This window comes from Canis lupus, chromosome 2 (genome assembly GCF_003254725.2).
Source record: "Canis lupus dingo isolate Sandy chromosome 2, ASM325472v2, whole genome shotgun sequence".
Taxonomy (NCBI): Eukaryota; Metazoa; Chordata; class Mammalia; order Carnivora; family Canidae; genus Canis; species Canis lupus.
The window spans coordinates 27,763,084-27,780,369 of NC_064244.1; the positions used below are offsets into that span (position 1 = coordinate 27,763,084).

The following is a 17,286-nucleotide window of genomic DNA, read 5'->3' on the forward strand; positions in this document are numbered from 1 at the left end:
ATTTTGTTTCTCATGTTGCCAAGGGTTGGGGGGGTGGTAGATTTGGAAGGTTTACTTGGCAGCATGGTGAGGGGACTCCAGGCTGAGAATCCCTGCTTTGGCATAATTGTCCATATCCTCGCAGAAGTGGCTGGGTTAGTTGTCATAGCAACAGACATAAAAATTATTCACCTGATTTTTTCCTTCTGGCTTTTCAGGGTACAGCACCATGAAGTGTGGGAAACCTCTCTCCAATTTGCTCACAACAAAGGCAGGTGAGTTTTCTCATCTATTATTCCTGAAAGCCGATTTTCAAAAAAAAAAAAAAAAAAACATCTTTCAAAATTTAGCCTGGTGGACCAGTCAGCACGCAGACATATTTGAATGATATGTAACCAGACAGAGCAGTATACACTATATCAGATAAATTGGACCACCCGAATTTACTGACGGAGGTTCAGATCTTTGTGGACTGGAGTGAGATGAAGGATTTCACAGAAGAGGAAGTTACGGGTAGAGGAAGAAGAGAATTATTTGTTCTCCTAACTTATTGAAACAGAGAAAGGGAGATTACTGGATCCCTGTAAATTGTCTCTCTGCAGAATTATGTTGCTGCTTTGGATGATGCAGGAAAAAAATGGACATTTTTTAGTGCTTTGGAATTCATAGGCAGAAGATATATGTAAATATAAGTATTTACAAAGCTATAAATATACATATACACATATCAGTTGAGTTCATAGCTAATACTTCATATTCAACATAATCCTACAAATATGCATTTAGTACCTGGAAGTTGTAGAACAAGGTGCCACATAAGTATGAAGTTGAATGAAATAATCAAGAGACCATCTTTACAACAGAGAGTAATAGACAAGCCCGCTAGTGACCGAAATACAAAGCCTACAAGCAAATACTTTCAAGAGAAGTACAGATGCAGGCAAATGCCACAGAAGAGCTCAGCTTCCTAACTGAAGACATCAGGAAGAGATCCATGAGATGAGTGGCATTTGGGATGAACGAAGTATTGGCAGAGAGAATGGGGACAGCCAAGGCAGAGAAGCGGGATGAGCAAGGGCTCTGAGGTGGGCCTTCCAATTTCAGGGCAGGAGTACGAAAAACTAGAATAAAGATACAATACCAGGAAGGACTCAAATGCCAATGTCAAGGTCTGTATTTAATTTGGTGAGTCACTGAGAATTTTTTGAGCAAGTAATGACATGACTGGAACTTCACAAGACAGGTTCACAGGACAGATACTCATGTGTAAAATGAGCTGCGGTGGGGAGGAGGGTGGGCCAGGGATGGCGACATGCAAAGGTGTAGCTGCCAGACTGAGCACTAGGTATTTGACAAGGAAGAATGCAGACTCAAAATGTCTCCAAGGTTCCTGTGGCTAAAGATGAGGCAGCCTGAAGATCAATAAAATAATAACTTCAATGGAGTGAAACACCCACCCACACACGCAGGCCACTGGTTACCTCCAGAGGAAATTTTCCAACCTGCTTTGGAAACTGGTAAACAAAGGGAAAGAATCAAACATTTATAGCACCTTCCTTACACAGACTCAACAATTTGGATCATTTCCTTGCATACATGTATTCCAATTAATGAATTAAGAAGAAACGATAGACTAGAACATCACTACCTTTCAACCACTAACAAAATAATAGTTCTAGGTCTGTGGTTCTCAGAGTATGGTCACTGGACCACCAGCATCAGTATCACCTGGGAGGTTATTGGGCCAAACCCAGATCTACTGAATCAGAAACAAAGGTGGAGTCTCAAAAATCTGTAGTTTAATTAGCCTGCCAGGTGATTCTGGTGCATACTCAAGATTGAAAACCACTGGCCTGGACAATTACCATCAACGGCTGCTAATATTATCATGAGCCTCCTATTAGAAATATAATACGTCGCCTATGCAGCAGCTTTGCCAAATAATGCATATCATGCCTCTTTATCAAACTATCTATTTATAGGAAATGTGGGGGACTATAGAATACACTAAACAAACTTTTCTGATAATCTAATCAACAAAATTCTAACTGTGGGAAAACCTACCAGACAAATACAGTGGGTTCTTCAACAAATGAATTGTAAGGAAAAAGGAAGACAGAGGAGGAATCAGAGATCGAGCATTTTTGACAAGAAATAGATCAACTGATTGTGGTGTGTGGATTTTATTTCTATTTGATTCAGGTAGATGTCAACCACAAAAACAAAATTACAAGATAATTGACAACCAGAAGTGGAACACTGACTCAAAACATGATATTATGTTAATTATTTTTCAGTGATAAAGTGTTGTGGCTGTTTTTTTTTTAGAATCCCTATCTTTTAGAAATACATACTGAAGCATTTATAACTTCAAAATAATCTGAGTGGGGTAGATATAAAAACAAAAAATAAGATTGGCTGTGAACTGATTATTAGTTGCTGGATGATGGGTACGTGGAGGTTCATTGTGCAATTCTGTCGACTTCTGTAAATGTTTGAAATTTTCCAAAAACGATTTTTGTAAAAATAGAAAGATTTCAAAGATATATTTCCTCTACCTCTGATGCACACACAAAATATCTCTGAGGTTAGCAGCTGGGGTGATCATAAAAGTGGTGAGCAGGAGAAAGTACTGGAGTTCAGGGCAGGACAAGCTTGGTTTTGAGCATGTGGAATTGAAGGCACTGGCAGTGTGTTAATGGGGAGGATTCCAGGTCATTTGGGAAGGTTGGCTTGTAGGTTGGAAGAAAAGCTGGTCTAAGAATTACCAGGTTAGATAACATATAATATAGATATTAGCTCCATATATGCTCAGAAAAGAACAAAAAAATAAAAATAAGTTGCCAGAGTAAGTACCATTGTACACTGTTTTATGACCTAGCCTAGGAAGAGAAGATGTAAAGATGCATGTTGGGTGTTATAAGTCTCAAATGTCACAGCAAACGAATACTTGACCTTTGCATAAGTCAGGATGGGCTAGGTCATGTACAAACAATAGGTAACCCCCAAATCTCAATGATAAAACAAACTTAAATATATATATATATATTTTTTTAATTTCTTTCTTGCGTATATGGACAGCACTGATTAGCATGGGTGCTCCGCTCATTGGGCTTCCCTGGAAGCAGGAGCATCTCCAGAACAGATGTTTCAAGGGGAAGGCAAAGTGGTAGTTCATGCCTTAGATTAAAATCTAAGCCTCTTCCCTGTTTGCATGTCACCTCATCGCACATCTCATTCAACAAAGCGAGTGACAAAGCAGGTGCCATACTCTCTCACCCCTGAGACACATCTGAATTCCAAGAAAGCAGGATGTGCAGTCTTCCCAAATGGCCCAGTATAAGGAAAGGAACATTTATGCACAGCTCTGTCACAAACTGAATCGGGTCCCCCCTCAAATTCATATGCTGAAGCCCTAAGCCCGCATGTGACTGTTTTTGGAGGCAGGACTTTTCAAGGATGTAATAAAGATTAAATGAGGTTGTAAGAGTGGAGTCCTGATTGAATAGGATGGTGGTGCTCTTGTAAGAGGAAGAGACACAGGGAATGTGAGCTCACGCAGAAAAGGCAGGCCATGTGGGCGGACGGCGAGAAGGTAGCCTTCTGCAAGCCAAGAGGAGAAATCTCACCAGATATCAACCCTGCCAGCACCTTGATCTTAGACTTCCAGCCTCCAGACCTGTTGGAGAATCAGTGTCTGTTGTTCAAGCGCTGGTAAGCCCTGTCTTGTTATGGAAGCCCTAGCTGACACCGACAAGCCCCTGTGGCTACCACAACACAGAGGCTGTGTCTCAGGGTAAGAACCATCCTCAGCATTACACAGTTTTTTTTTTTTTTTAAGGTTTTATTTATTTATTTATTTGAGAGAGAAAGAGAGCACAAGCAGGGGGAGCAGCTGAGGCAGAGGGAGAAGCAGGCTCCCCTTGTGGGGCTCGATCCCAGGACTCTGAGATCCTGACCTGAGCCAAAGGCAGACGCTTCGCCTACGGAGCCACCCAGGTGCCCCAGCATTACTCATCTTTGTGAGATTCCAGCGGCGTTACTTGGCGGTTTACACCATCTATCAGATTAAATGAACCTGGTAAAAACAAATAAAAATCAGACACAAGTAAATGCTTCATTAAGGACTCCTCCCTGTCTACGCCAAAATGTATGTTTTAAGAGTTATTTTCATACATTTCAGATGAGGATAAATAATCTAGGCTCCAGCTTTCATCCCAACTTGTTTAACAAACAAAGATGCTGCCAAGTAAACTGTATTACTTCTCTCCACTTAGAGTAGAAATGATCTGATACAGAGACTGAAGCCTACCTGCTGGCTGATGGTTACTGTGTGTCCCACTGGCTGGGATTTCTATAGACTTCTGCTGGCTTGTCTTTGCATCTGCTTCTGGTCTCCTGCCCCTGGGGGGCTGTCCTCTCTCCAGCAAAGGTAGGCTGACCATCTTTTTTTATGCCCTTCCATAGTGTCCTTTATGGTTATCCCTGCTTTTCTTTTGCGTATCAAAATTACCTTTTCCCTAGGGCACGTTCCTCAGGGGGCTGCACCCCCAGGTCTGCTCTGAAAAGGGCTGCCATGGCCCTAGGAGAGGCAGAAAGCTTGCCACTAGCTGGGGAATGCTTCGTCATCACCCATTCTGGGGCTAGGGCAGGGCTTTCCCCTGCCGGCGCCTGACCAGGACCCTGACAAACTGAAGCGGAGGGAACTTAGGCAACTTGTCCAAAGTTACAGCAGCAGATCTCGGGAAATAATAGAAGCAAAGACTAACTGATCAATTATGATGCGCCAGACGCAGAAGAAAAGTACTCAGAGTACAGGATGGATCAAATGGAAGAGACGTTTCACCTCAGTCATGGCTTGGGCCTCCAGGGCCGCAGGAAAAAAGGTGTCAAGTATCCTCTGTTCCAAAGTGAAGTTGAATCCAGTCTGCATACGCAGGACTTGCAAGGTGGTTTTGGGATGGTTGGCTCATCCTCCATCTCCCAAAGTGTGTGGGGACCTGGCAGTCCAATAGAAGAGTGGAGGTAAGCCTTGGAGAAAATTGTTGGCATTTCTTCAGGGGGTTGCCTCTTCCCTCTTATAACTTGCGAGAGGCTTGAAAGGGACACCTGCTGTTTGTCCCCTGGAGTTGAGAGGTACAGAGAATATGGGTGTCTGATGCCCGCCTATGGAATATAAAGCTGATGACAGTGTTCAAGGCTGTGAAGGACAGGAAAAGGCAGAGCTACAGTAGGAGGTCCCTGCACTTGCCCAGGCAGGGAGGTGGCATCAGGAAGCCTGGGAGTCCCATGAGCCAGTAGGCTCTGTCCAAGAGAAGTGCCCAGGGAAAGTAGCACAAAGGTGCCTTGCAGAGGCCCAAGAAGAGGGAAGAGTGGAACCCAATACCAGCTGAACCGTATTCTGCACAACTCACAAAAGACCCCCATGGTACAGTCTGCTGAGGAGAGAGAGCTGTAGGCCAGAGTGTGGATGCTGGGTCAAGACAGGATCAACCACTTCACCTCCTAATCCTCTCCTGCTTGTTGATTAGGCCAGGGATGAATGTGAGGACAGGGAAGGAGGGGCTAACCAAGTAAAGGGATGCTGCAGCCTGCTCCCCCATCCGGTTTCCCTCTGAGTAGCACAGAGGGAAGGAGATGTTCCCAGTGGAGTAAGAGTTCTGAATATGTGTTGGTCATCTGAGCTGGATATTTTAATTGCTGAAACTGGAAAGTTCTCATGACTGAAATGGACCAGATGGGAATGTAAATTGGTATAGCCCCTGCAGAAAACAGTATAGGGGTTCCTCAAAAAATTAAAATTTCCATATGACCCAGCAATCCCAGTTTTGGGTATAGACTCAAAGAAAATGAAAATGGTATCCCAAGGAGATATTTGTCCTCTCATGTTCAGGGCAGCATTATTCACAATAACCAAGACATGGAAACAATCTAAGTGTCTGTCAGTGGATGAAGAGATAAGGGCAATGTGATACATAGAAATAGAGATACAGATTTATATATCTCTCTATCTAGATCTTTATCATTATAATAGAATATTATTTAGCCATGAGAAAAAAGGAAATCTGGCCACTTGCAACAATACAGATGGATCTTGAGGGCATGATGTAAACCGAAATAAGCCAGACAGAGACAGACAAATACTACATGGTATCATTGATAGGTGAAACCTGAAAAAAAAAAAATCCAACTCATAAAAGTATAGAGTTGAAAAGTGGGATAGAGGGGAACATTGGTAAAACTTCTTACACTGTCTTACACTTTCATCTATGAGATGAGTAGGGTGTGAGGATCCCATGCATGACATAATGACTATAGTTGATAACACAGTATCATAGAGTTGAAATTTGCTAGAAGAATAAAACTTAAATGTTCTCATTGGAAAAACTGAACAGGTGAAGTACATGTTCACTAAATGGGAGGAAAGTTTTCACAGTGTATGTCATTATGATATACACTTTAACTATTTTACCATTTTTTTGTCAATTATGCTGCAAGAAAGCTTAAAGAAGGAGAAGAAGAAAGAAGAAGAAGAAGAAGAAGAAGAAGAAGAAGAAGAAGAAGAAGAAGAAGAAGAAGAAGAAGAAGAAGAAGAAGAAGAAGAAGGAGGAGGAGGAGGACGAGGAGGACGAGGAGGAGGAGGAGGAGGAGGAGGAGGAGGGGGAGGAGGAGGATCAGAAAGCTATAGAAGCCACCTGTTGGGACAGAATAAGAATTGGCCCAAACTTAGATTTGAAGGTGGCTTTATGATTATGCCCCACCGAGTCTATCTCAATTAACAAATTCATTATGCTTTCCAAAGAATGGAAAATAAAGCAAAACTTTGACAGCCTCATTTAGGGAAAAAAAGAAGTATAGGTTTTGGAGTTTAACTTTGTTTCAAACCTGGCTCTCCCACTGCTGAGCTCTGTGGCCTGGGCCAGTTACTTGACATCTCTGGGCTTCAATTTCTGCATCTGTGAAATAGGTGTTAGGTTATTCATTTCCCATGATTTTTTCAGGAGAAAAGTATAATAGTTATCGGTATTTTATGGATAAGGAGGTTGAGGTGCAGAGAGGTTCTGTACGTTCACCTCTCAGTGTAGCAAGTAAGTGGGTGATTGGGATCCAGACCCTATGGCCTTATGCTTAACCACGACAATATGGCAGCCCACCAACTGTGCAGAAGGAAAGGAGAAACAGAAAGTCTGGGCATTGAGGCTGACACTCTGATCCACCTTTCCCTTTAGTAATTTAGAGAAGTGGATCAAAGCTCAAGTGACATTGTCCATAAAATAGAGCCCATCATATCTGTTCCTGAATACTTTTTAGGACTTTCATACAATTCAAATACGATAGTCTTAATGAAAATACAGATTACAAATCGCTTTTAAAAAGCAGAGTTATTATGGACTGAAATTTGAGTCCCTAAAAAATTCATTTGTTGGAACCCAATCCCCAGTGTGATGGTACTTGGAGCTGGGAGCTTCTGGGAGGTGATGAGGTCATAAGGATGGGGCCGTCATAATGGGATCAGCAGCCTTGTCACAGAGGCCAGGGAGCTGTGCATTTTGTCTACACGGCGTGAGGACACAAAGTCAACAGTTTTGCAGCCCAGAAGAGGGGTCTCACTACGACCTAACCACCCTGGCACCCAGAGCTTGGACTTCTGGCTTCCAAAACGGTGAGAAATAAATGTCTGTTGTTCATGAACCACTCAGTCTATGGTTCTTTGCTTTAGCAGCCCAAACGGGCTAAGACTACACTAGATAATATTATTGCCTATTGAATGTATTTGATTTCTCACAGGGAGTTTTAGTCAAAGGAAAAAAACACAATGAAAGAAAGATAAAGAAGGAATTTCTAATGACACTTTGAGTTGCTTTCTTATTCAGACTCTGACTCATCACTGGAGTTAGTAACAACTTCTTAATGGTTAATGTCAATGGTACCAGTTTTATTTTAATGAACATATGATATTTCAGGCATCATTCCTTAGGACAGTAAATCTGTGGCATGAAAGGAAGGCCACATCCCAAGCCCAAAAGACCCCGTTGATAAGAATTGTTTTTGAAGAACTAGCGTTGTTTACATAAATATCTTCATACAATATTGTTTTAAGGAATCCAACCTTGAGGCTCGAAGAAACAGGAGGAGCATATATATGTCTCAAGACCAGATTTTACTATTTTATCTCTGGCTTTGCAGGTCACACATTCCCAAACGCTGATGGAATCTCCCACAGCCTCTCGGTTCTAGCCCTGAGCATTTTGCAGACCATGACCTAGAGCCTGTACGTGCCACAGGCCTTTCTTGTAAAGGAAGATCTGTCCCCTATACCAGAGTTGTCCAATGGAAATAGAATGTGAGCACAAATGCCAGTCACAGATGTAATTTTCAATTCAAATAGTCACAGTAAATTAAGCCACACACATGAAAGCCACATTTCTGTAAAAAGAAACAGGTGAGCCTAATTTTAATAATATATTTTAGGTAATCAAATATATTCCAAGTTTGTCATTGCAACATGCAATCAGTATAAAAAAATATTGAGATAGTTTACATTCTTTTTTCAGCCTAAGCCCTCAAAATCTGGCTTGTATTTTACACGGACAGCACATTTCAGTTCGGGCTAGCCACATCTCAAGTGCTCAATAGCCGTATGTGGCTAGTGGCTTCATAGTCAATAGTTCAGGTTGATGCCTTCAGCTGGCTTGTCCTGGGCCCAGGGGAACTCTCTCTGAACACAGAATGTCAAACCTGTAGGGTTATGGAACCCACCAGAGATACCATCTTATACATGACAGCAACAAAGAATATTAATATACAGTCCATTGAAGAAGGTGGGGGTTAGGGGTGCCAATGCCCCACACAGTCAGAAATCGTGTATACTTTTGACTCTCCAAAATCTTTACTACTAATAATAGCTTACTGTTGACCAGAAGCCCAATAACAAAGTTGATTAACACATCTCTTGTATGTTATATCTAATACAGAAGCTGTGTTCTTACAATAAAGCAAGCTACAGAAAGGAAAATGTTATTAAGAAAATCCTAACACGGGCACCTGGTGGCTCAGTTGATTAAGTGTCTGCCTTCGGCTCAGGTCATGATCTCAGGGTCCTGGGATCCAACCCTGCTCAGCAGACAGCCTGCTTCTTCTTCTGTCTCTGCTATTCCTCTCTATTTCTCTGTCAAATAAATAAATAAAATCTTTAAAAAAAAGAAAATCATAACAGAAAACACATTGATACTACTGTACTATGTTTATTGAAAAACTTCTGCCTGTGTGGACCTGGTATAGTTCAAGGGTCAGCTCTATAGTCATCAGAAGCCTATGCAACGTAGAATTTGCAACTCACATCATTTTTCACAGATGAGAGGAGTGTGTTGTGTTCACCCATTGGTCCTACAACAGAAAGGATGTTGGATTGAAGAACATAGCCTCCTTAATTTCTCAATTCTCCAACATGTGGACAGGTTTAAGTTTGCAGATTTCTGCAAATTCAACTTCTCAGAACCAGAATCTTTATTACAAGAAACAGCTTCCTAATCTGTAGGGAACTGGTAAAGGTCAATATTTGGGTTACTTTCTTTGACTGACAGAAGCAATGAAGCTTCGCTCCCTGTACAAAGTGAATTGTCATTTTATTGAAAAACAGAATAGACATCTTTTTATGGAATTTGTTACATGCTCTGTACATTTTTTTCTTGTTATTGTGCTTAGCGCTTTTTATTATGTTTATTAGATTTCCCTTTAGATCTCTACGATGGTTTCTTTATTACTTAAAAATGGGTTTGTCGATCATTCCCCCTTTTTTCCCCCAATTTTTCACTGAAAACAAGTTACACCACCTGAGTGAATTATTTCTCTTGGCAACTATGAGGTAGTGAGGAAATTTACTCTTTCCATTCAAATTTATATGAGGTCTTTATTTCCCTGTGTGTCAGAAATGCTCCCTGCAACTCTTTTTTTGGATATTTGAAAAGTTCATTTGTAAAGATGCCCAGACATCTATCTCCAGTTCCCTTTAGAAAGATGCCATTTGGGTCGTTCCTGACCATATTGTTGATGTCGTTAAGTCAGAACCATTTTGTCCACTGAATGCAAGCAGTCCTTCGAAGAAAACAGTTTTATCTCTTAAGTTCCAAGAAGACTGTTTCCCTGCCCCAACTTGTTCGTATACTACAGTCAACTTCTATGCCTCCCTGCCTATAGCAAGATCAAATCAATAAGTAATGCAAAAACAGAGAGCAATCCCAAAGCTATTTCTATTTCACATTGCACCAAATTATGTGTTTGGCTTTGTTGTTCATGATGTCACCTAAGATTTATGGCATTTTTTTTTCATTTTTTGGCTCAGATTGTTATTAATATTAAATCCTGTTTCTCAAGCATCTACCAATTGAAAATAAGTGAGCACAAGGTTTCCCAAACATAATCAACAAAGCAGCTAATCAAATCAAGACTAATCAAGACCTCACTGTATTATCTCCCCTTTTTCATTTATTTGTGAAATATTTACTGAGCACTGATCTGATCAAGGCACTGTGCTAGTCTCTGACTCTGTTTTCAGGAGCTCACACTTTTGTAGAAGATATAAGGCACACAACTAAGTGACAAGCATGATAGACAGTGATAGTTTTGTGAGAGAGACAGAAAAAATTGCCATCGCAGTTCGAAATGGGGGGAGAGGCATCAAAAGAAGTTAAGCGTGAGACGGCATTTGAAATAGATATGAAGCAGTGGACTGGATTTGGACATCGGAAGATATGAAGTAAATAAATACCAGGCAGAGGAAGCGGGGTTCATCTGAAAGCAAGTTATCTGCTCTTGAAGAAACTACATAACTGTTTACTAATTTAGAGCACTCCTGGTATGTGCCTAAGACTCTGGGAACGTGGGGCGTCTGGGTGGCTCAATCGGTGAAGCATCTGCCTGTGGCTCAGGTCATGATCCCAGGGTCCTGGGATCGAGTCCTGCACCAGGCTCCCCATTAAGCAAGGAGTCTGCTTCTCCTTCTCCCTTTGTCCCTTCCCCCTCCTAGCACATGCATTCTCTCTCTCTCTCTCAAATAAATAAATAACAACATTTAAAAAAAAAAAAGACTCTGGGAACATGAAAAAAATGCACTGCTCAGAGAAGTGCGAATTGTTGCTTATTTAATAATGAATTATTGAGGCCATCCCCAACATAAATGTCTTCTGTTTTTGTAACTCATAGGACACTAAAACTGGTGAAGTAATGGCCCTCCCCTCCCACAGACTTGTTGAGGCTTTCTTGTTACTTGATTATGCGTTTGAGGAATAAAATACATAATACTACCCTTTAGAAGGGAAGCATAATTTCCATTCCAAACATTTGTCTTGTGTTCATACAGTTGGTAGCAGACAGAGGCACACACGCACACTCATTATGATCATTATCTCTAGCACAATCAACATTTCTACTGAATGTATTTCTGAAGGGAAAGAAAAAAGTCCCAGTCAATACATATGCTTGAGCTGGTGAAATGTCAAAAATTAGTACCTTTCTTTGATGCTTTCAATGCAAAAGAGTCTGCTTTTATAATTCATGTCTTCATTTAATCAGTAATGAATCAACAAGTTAGTCTATGCATAGGAGGGCAAAAAAAACAAAACAAAAACAAAAACAGCAGTACGTCAATGCAATGATAATGAAGGGGATTAGGGCATGCCACCCCAAAAGATGCCATTTTGGCATGAGGATTATTTTGAGCTGAAGGCAATGAGAAACAGCAGATGCAGGAGGAACACGCTGCCCTCCTCTTTTCCACCTAAAAGCAGGGCACACGCTTCTAGTGTGAAAGTGTCTCCTCTCCTGTAGCAAGAAGATGACACACTGATTTGAGTCTGCACAACAAACATTACTAAATGCTGTTTATCTTCCATTCGTCTCCCCCGTATATTTACTGCCCCTTGAAGCCCAAATCCCTTTTCCTTCAACTAGTCTCTTCTCCACAATTCATCCCCTTTGTTAAAATGGCCTATAAACTCTCAAGCCAAACAACTTCTGTTTTTCACCTGTTTTCTGTGAAGCTTCCTGTACAAACAAAATAAACCTTTTCTCTTATGTCTCTGTCTTTTGTCAGTTTAATTCACAGGCCTCGTCATTGAACATAAGAGGATAAAGGAACTTTTTTTTCCCACCCAGACACTGGCGACATCAGAACTCAATAAATATTGAAAGACACTGACCAGCAGGCCTAAGATACAGTCTCAGAGGCCCAGATAATCATTCGCTCTAGCAGCTGAGCCTGGCAGACACACAGACTGAGTGCGCAAGCTAAGTTACCGGTTCGAGGCATGTTCCAGGAATGAGTCTTCTAACAGCATTGCTGCAACCTCTCTGCTGCTCCCTGACGCCTCTCAACTCAGGCCACCAGAAAAGAACGGTTTAATCTTTTTTGTTTCTGTTTAACCTTTTTTGTTTCTGTTTTTCACATATGCATGTTCTAGTTGATTAGCAGGATGATAGAAAGTATCTGTGATATGCTCAGCTGGGCTGGGAAGATAATAAACCTCATCTTCTTGGGCCTTCAGAACTGAAGAGCTTCATTGCTCTCAACCCAGAAGCACATCCTGCCATTGGAAGATTTGAAGATGCATGTGAAAAAAAAAAATTTTTTTTAGGCTTTGTTTCCCAGGCAACTGCTCTCAATTCAAGATTGAATGCAAGCAAGAGGATCCCCCAGAGGCACTTCTGTCCCCCACTTCCTCTCATCCCCTTTATCGCAATAAAGCTGTAAACTCTGAGGACCCAGGATGCCACCTTCCTTTGGAGAACAAAAGGAGGAGATGCAAGGGATGGTTCAGCAGTGATGCTGAATTCACTAGGATGAAATGCCTGCTGGAGGGCAATAGATTGTAGAAACACCGTGTCAGATCGACAGGGAAGAGGCACAAGTTGACCCACATGTTGGCAGGCCAGAGACGATGGAACAGCAGCCATTCTGTCATTTGTCATTTGTCTTGACCTTGAAGCAGCAGTTCATCTCAGTTGATAACAGGCCAGGAAAGCTGGCCTTTTCAGACCCACAAAGTAAAGCCTTGGTGTCGGAATGACACCTAAGTTGCCACCAGGGTTGCTTTAGCACGGCACGAGCCGTAGGTGTCTACTGTTGAAATCTCCTGCCATTTGCATTGTAAGGAGCCTGAAATCACGAGGGATTTTGAAATCACCTTGGCAGTCAGTACCGACTTGGAGATTTTCCAATAGTCTCAGGACCTGTTAAATGTATGTGATACCCACATACCAACTATGAAAACACGCTTTGTCCTTGCAGTTAGAAGGTAGGGGCCACTCCTCCCTGGAAGGCATGCCTCTTACCAGAATCCTCCCCTCAGCTTTCTGAAGTGAGGCTGAGTCTGGGGAGGGGACGTGGGGAGGAACACACTTTAAATGTGTTATGTCAAGATTTTTCTTTCTCAGTGTGCTCGTGGCACTGGCCTTCCGATACATAGCACAAGGATCGTGTGCACAATTTGACGTTCGAAAATAAAAGTAGCTGTTGAATCGCTAGGTGTTGGACATTTTCTAGGTAGGTAAAAGGTACAAACTTGTTCTTTGGAAGAAAGATCCAGTTGAAAATGATTTTTTTAAAGCAAATATTCACTATTGCCCCCCATCCATCTATCACTACTTCTACCGAGAGTATTTCTGAAAAAATATTGCTAAAAATGTCTAGTTTAGAAATTCCTATCAATGATGAAGTTTGTGTAAGAAGAGAGGTTTGAAGACATAAGTTCTAGATTATTCTAGAGGAGTATTTATGACTTGTTTTCTGATTAAGATTTCTTGCTTTCGTAGCCTGACAACATCGATCCATGTATTGCTACTCTATAATTGCTACTGAGCCACAAAATTACAAATGTCCTCAAATTAGTCATTTTCCAGCCGTGTTTTTGTTTTTGTTGTCTTATGACAGCCTGTTCCATTAGACCGACAGCATTAGCTATTGAACTTTTCTCTCAACACAATTTTCCTTTTAGCAAACCTGTTCCCCCAAAGTCGCCTAAAAGACTTTTGGGATTATCCCCCTCCCTCAGCCACATCCACATGTCTAAGACTCTGTGCAAACCCCTTCGAATGGCCCAGTCATCCTCTAGACATGTGGGGGTAGGGAGACAGGTGGCAGTGTCTTCCATTTTCCAAATGTAGGACTGTGCTTGGTCCTTTCCTTTGTGTTATTTTGGTTTGACTACACAAATAATAACATAACTTAAGAATCCAGGAAGCTTTTCTCCAAGCATCATTTTGGTAGTATAAATATCAGGCCTTAAGTAGAATGGAATGCTTATAGAACATCAGGTCTGTGTGTGAAAGGAGGTTTTGGGGGATGGTGACAGTACAAGGGACACCCCAAGGAGTAGGAGCAAAGACAGCACAGCGACCCAGCACAGTCAGGGTGGCGCTTTCATTATACGAACAGGAAACGATATAGATTTGCCAACTAGGATGTTCGAATTTAGTGTTGTGAAAATTAATGTTTTGTTTTTTTTTTAAACCCAAGAATGCCAGTACTCTCTTGGTGTTTATTCTATCCAAGGGACAACTAATTTCACAGAATCTCCAGTAGAAAAACATCACAGCAAGCAAAGAGAGAAAACAAGAGGACAAAGAATGAACAGGACAGAAATGGGATAAAAAATACAAACCACGAACAAATCAAAGAGGAAGAGATGGAAGGGTGAAAAAGAGAGCGAATATAAAGCTGCCTCCGAAATCTGCAAGAGCATGATCCCCTATTTGTATAAGACAGAGTTAAAAGAAACAGAACAGTTATCCGGATGATGATATATACTACAAATGCCAAAGATTAAAAACTGCCTGATTTCACATACTCTTGACTTTCCGTTCCAGCATGTTGCTGGAAGTTCCCAGGCACATGTGTCTGTGAGCAATCCCAGCATTCGACGATGCAATATAAGAAGCTCAGGATTTTATATCTGGTAGGGGTCTTGGAAAGGATTTAGTTCAAACCCCTCAGGATGTAGATAAAGAAAGTAAGAAATGCTTCCCAGACTCGGAAATCTGTTCCCTTCGTTCCAACTCAAGTAGAACAGATGAGGAGTAATGGTAATGGGATGAGGCACACGGTAGGGGCGTTGGTGACTATGAGTGAGGCCAGTGTGGGCTCAGCAAGCTATTATCTTTGCAGAGCCGACAGTTGGAGCGGTGCTGCTCTCTGGACCATCAGCCTCAAATTGAAAACCATGCGTCTTTCACAGGAGCCATCCTACTTTTGGAAATTCAGTGTCAGATGGGACAATCGCACCAGATTCCGGAGCAAGCTTTCTTCTAAGAACTTAAGTCATCCCTTTATGAAACAACCTAATCTAAAATGCGTTGGAAATTATTTGAGTCTGGATTCAAAAACGTCAGGCTTTTTATTTATAAAGAGACTATTTTAAGATAGGACCCAAATATTTTTTTCCTATAAATCTGTTTGAACTGTTTTTGAGACCATTAGCCAGTTTTCAAAGAATTTCCCTGTTTAGCAAAGGGAAGGTTTGAAATATTTTCAAAACTGCAGAGTTAGGGGCAGCCTGGGTGGCTCAGCGGTTTAGTGCCGCCTTCAACCCGAGGCCTGATCCTGGGGACCCCGGATGGAGTCCCACGTCAGGCTCCCTGCATGGAGCCTGCTTCTCCCTCTGCCTGTGTCTCTGCCTCTCTCTCTCTCTCTCTCTCTCTCTCTCCCTGTCTCTCTCATGAATAAATAAATATCTTTAAAAAAAACTGTAGAGTTAAAAATTTTTCAAAACCATGTTTCCTCTGAAAGCTTTTTTGTTGTTAGTACCCATGGGTTTCCCATACACTTGTGTATATTATATAAGACTTTATCCCATATACGAGGCTGAAGAGAAGTCCATAAAAAGGCCACTACACTCTCCAAAGTAAATATTTTTCCCATTACAAAAATAACAAATATTCAAAAAAGAAAGTCCAAAAAAACACAAATATAATTAGAAAAACATGACTCATCACTTCATCATTGTCAACATTTAGTTATGTTTTCTTTCAGGGTAATTCTCCAACACATATTTTTTGTCATATTTTAAATCATAAAATTGATGTAAAGAAGAAACTGTAGGACAGGATGTTTGCTGGTGGCAAGGTACTTGGATTATCGAGAAAACATCTCAATTTTTCCTGCTTCAGAGTGCCTTGGAGTGCTACTACTGGTGTACCTAATACTTGTGGTGTTTTACTACTGTTTGTCTCAAGCACCTTATGGCTGACTTTTAAAGTGTGTTTCCGTCCATAAAATCTCCGCCTTTTATCGTGTCTCTTCTTTAATATTAGGTCTTAAATCACTGGAGTGTTGAACTACCAGAGTACCACTTGGGAAACTTGTCCCTCCCTCAAAGGAAACCAAAGAGTGATCTAGCAAGAAAGGAGTAGGTTGGAAGGGAAATGAGAATCAGAAAGTAGAAAGGCCCACAGCAAATGAAGAAGCATGAATTCATGAGTAAAAGCATTTCTTCCCTGGAAATTTTCTTAGACAGAGTGGCAACTCTCTGTAAGAAGGATGTTGTCAATTTAATGTAGCAATTTAGTACACATTTTTATCCCATAGAAAGGATAAAGTTTACAAATCCGTTCGCACCCAGTGAACTGGGTGTCCAGACCAGCACACCTTCCTTCAGAAGAGCCCCACGGGTCTGTGGCTTACCACGAAGACAGCATGGTGGCCAGGATGTTAGAGCAATGGTGGATAGATCAATGAAAGTGTGATCTGGAAGTAGAGGGTGCTCTGAGGACCTGTACCTGTAGACTTCAGCCATCTGAGAGACTGGCGTGCTAATGGGAGTGTTAGATTTTCCTCTGTGAAGCTCCAGGACCCGGCGTGTGGATGCATCCAAGGCTAGAAGTCAGCTGTCTAAAATTAATTTGCCTCTAAATATTGAGATTTACCCAAACATAATGGTATGCCTTGTCCATGCTTCCTTCCATCCTGGAAAGTTTAATAAGCAGTTGCTAAGCAACCTCTAACTAGAAGGTTCTAAAGAGAATTTCTACACTAGGTTGTACATTTTAGGGACTTATACTGTTATCTCTCTAACATGCCTTCAACTCCCAAACTCATGGATACATGATACTGCCAGAAGGATCTCAACCTCAGGAAAAAAAAAAGAAAAAAAGCTGGACTAAGCACCAGATGACTCTGAATCCTACTACCCATTAAATTCTTAGTTTTTTGGCGGTCCACTCAAGAATCATATCCCCAGAGTCTTTTGTTTCCAAGTAAAAAAAAAAAAAAAAAAAAAAAACATATTTCTTAATTAATTAAACAAATCTACACAG

At 41.3% G+C, this 17,286-nt stretch overlaps 2 long non-coding RNA genes across 6 annotated transcripts; one reads left to right on the forward strand and one right to left on the reverse strand.

The window, feature by feature from the left end:
* Positions 1–299: 299 nt before the first annotated feature.
* Positions 300–16,944, reverse strand: LOC112659014 (uncharacterized). Of its 4 annotated transcripts, none has more exons than XR_007405852.1 (5): positions 16,897–16,944; positions 9,025–9,148; positions 6,865–6,935; positions 4,826–4,979; positions 300–4,057 (listed from the first exon to the last, which is right to left on the reverse strand). It is a non-coding gene; the product is annotated as an uncharacterized LOC112659014 (long non-coding RNA). The 4 variants fall into 4 exon arrangements; XR_003136109.3 differs by having other exon boundaries at positions 16,750–16,942; XR_007405851.1 differs by having other exon boundaries at positions 16,655–16,942.
* Positions 7,465–15,685, forward strand: LOC112659015 (uncharacterized). 2 transcript variants are annotated; one of them, XR_003136111.3, is made up of 4 exons: positions 7,466–7,642; positions 12,071–13,271; positions 13,411–13,519; positions 14,492–15,685. It is a non-coding gene; the product is annotated as an uncharacterized LOC112659015 (long non-coding RNA). The 2 variants fall into 2 exon arrangements; XR_003136110.3 differs by having other exon boundaries at positions 7,465–7,642; positions 12,071–13,519.
* Positions 16,945–17,286: the final 342 nt, after the last annotated feature.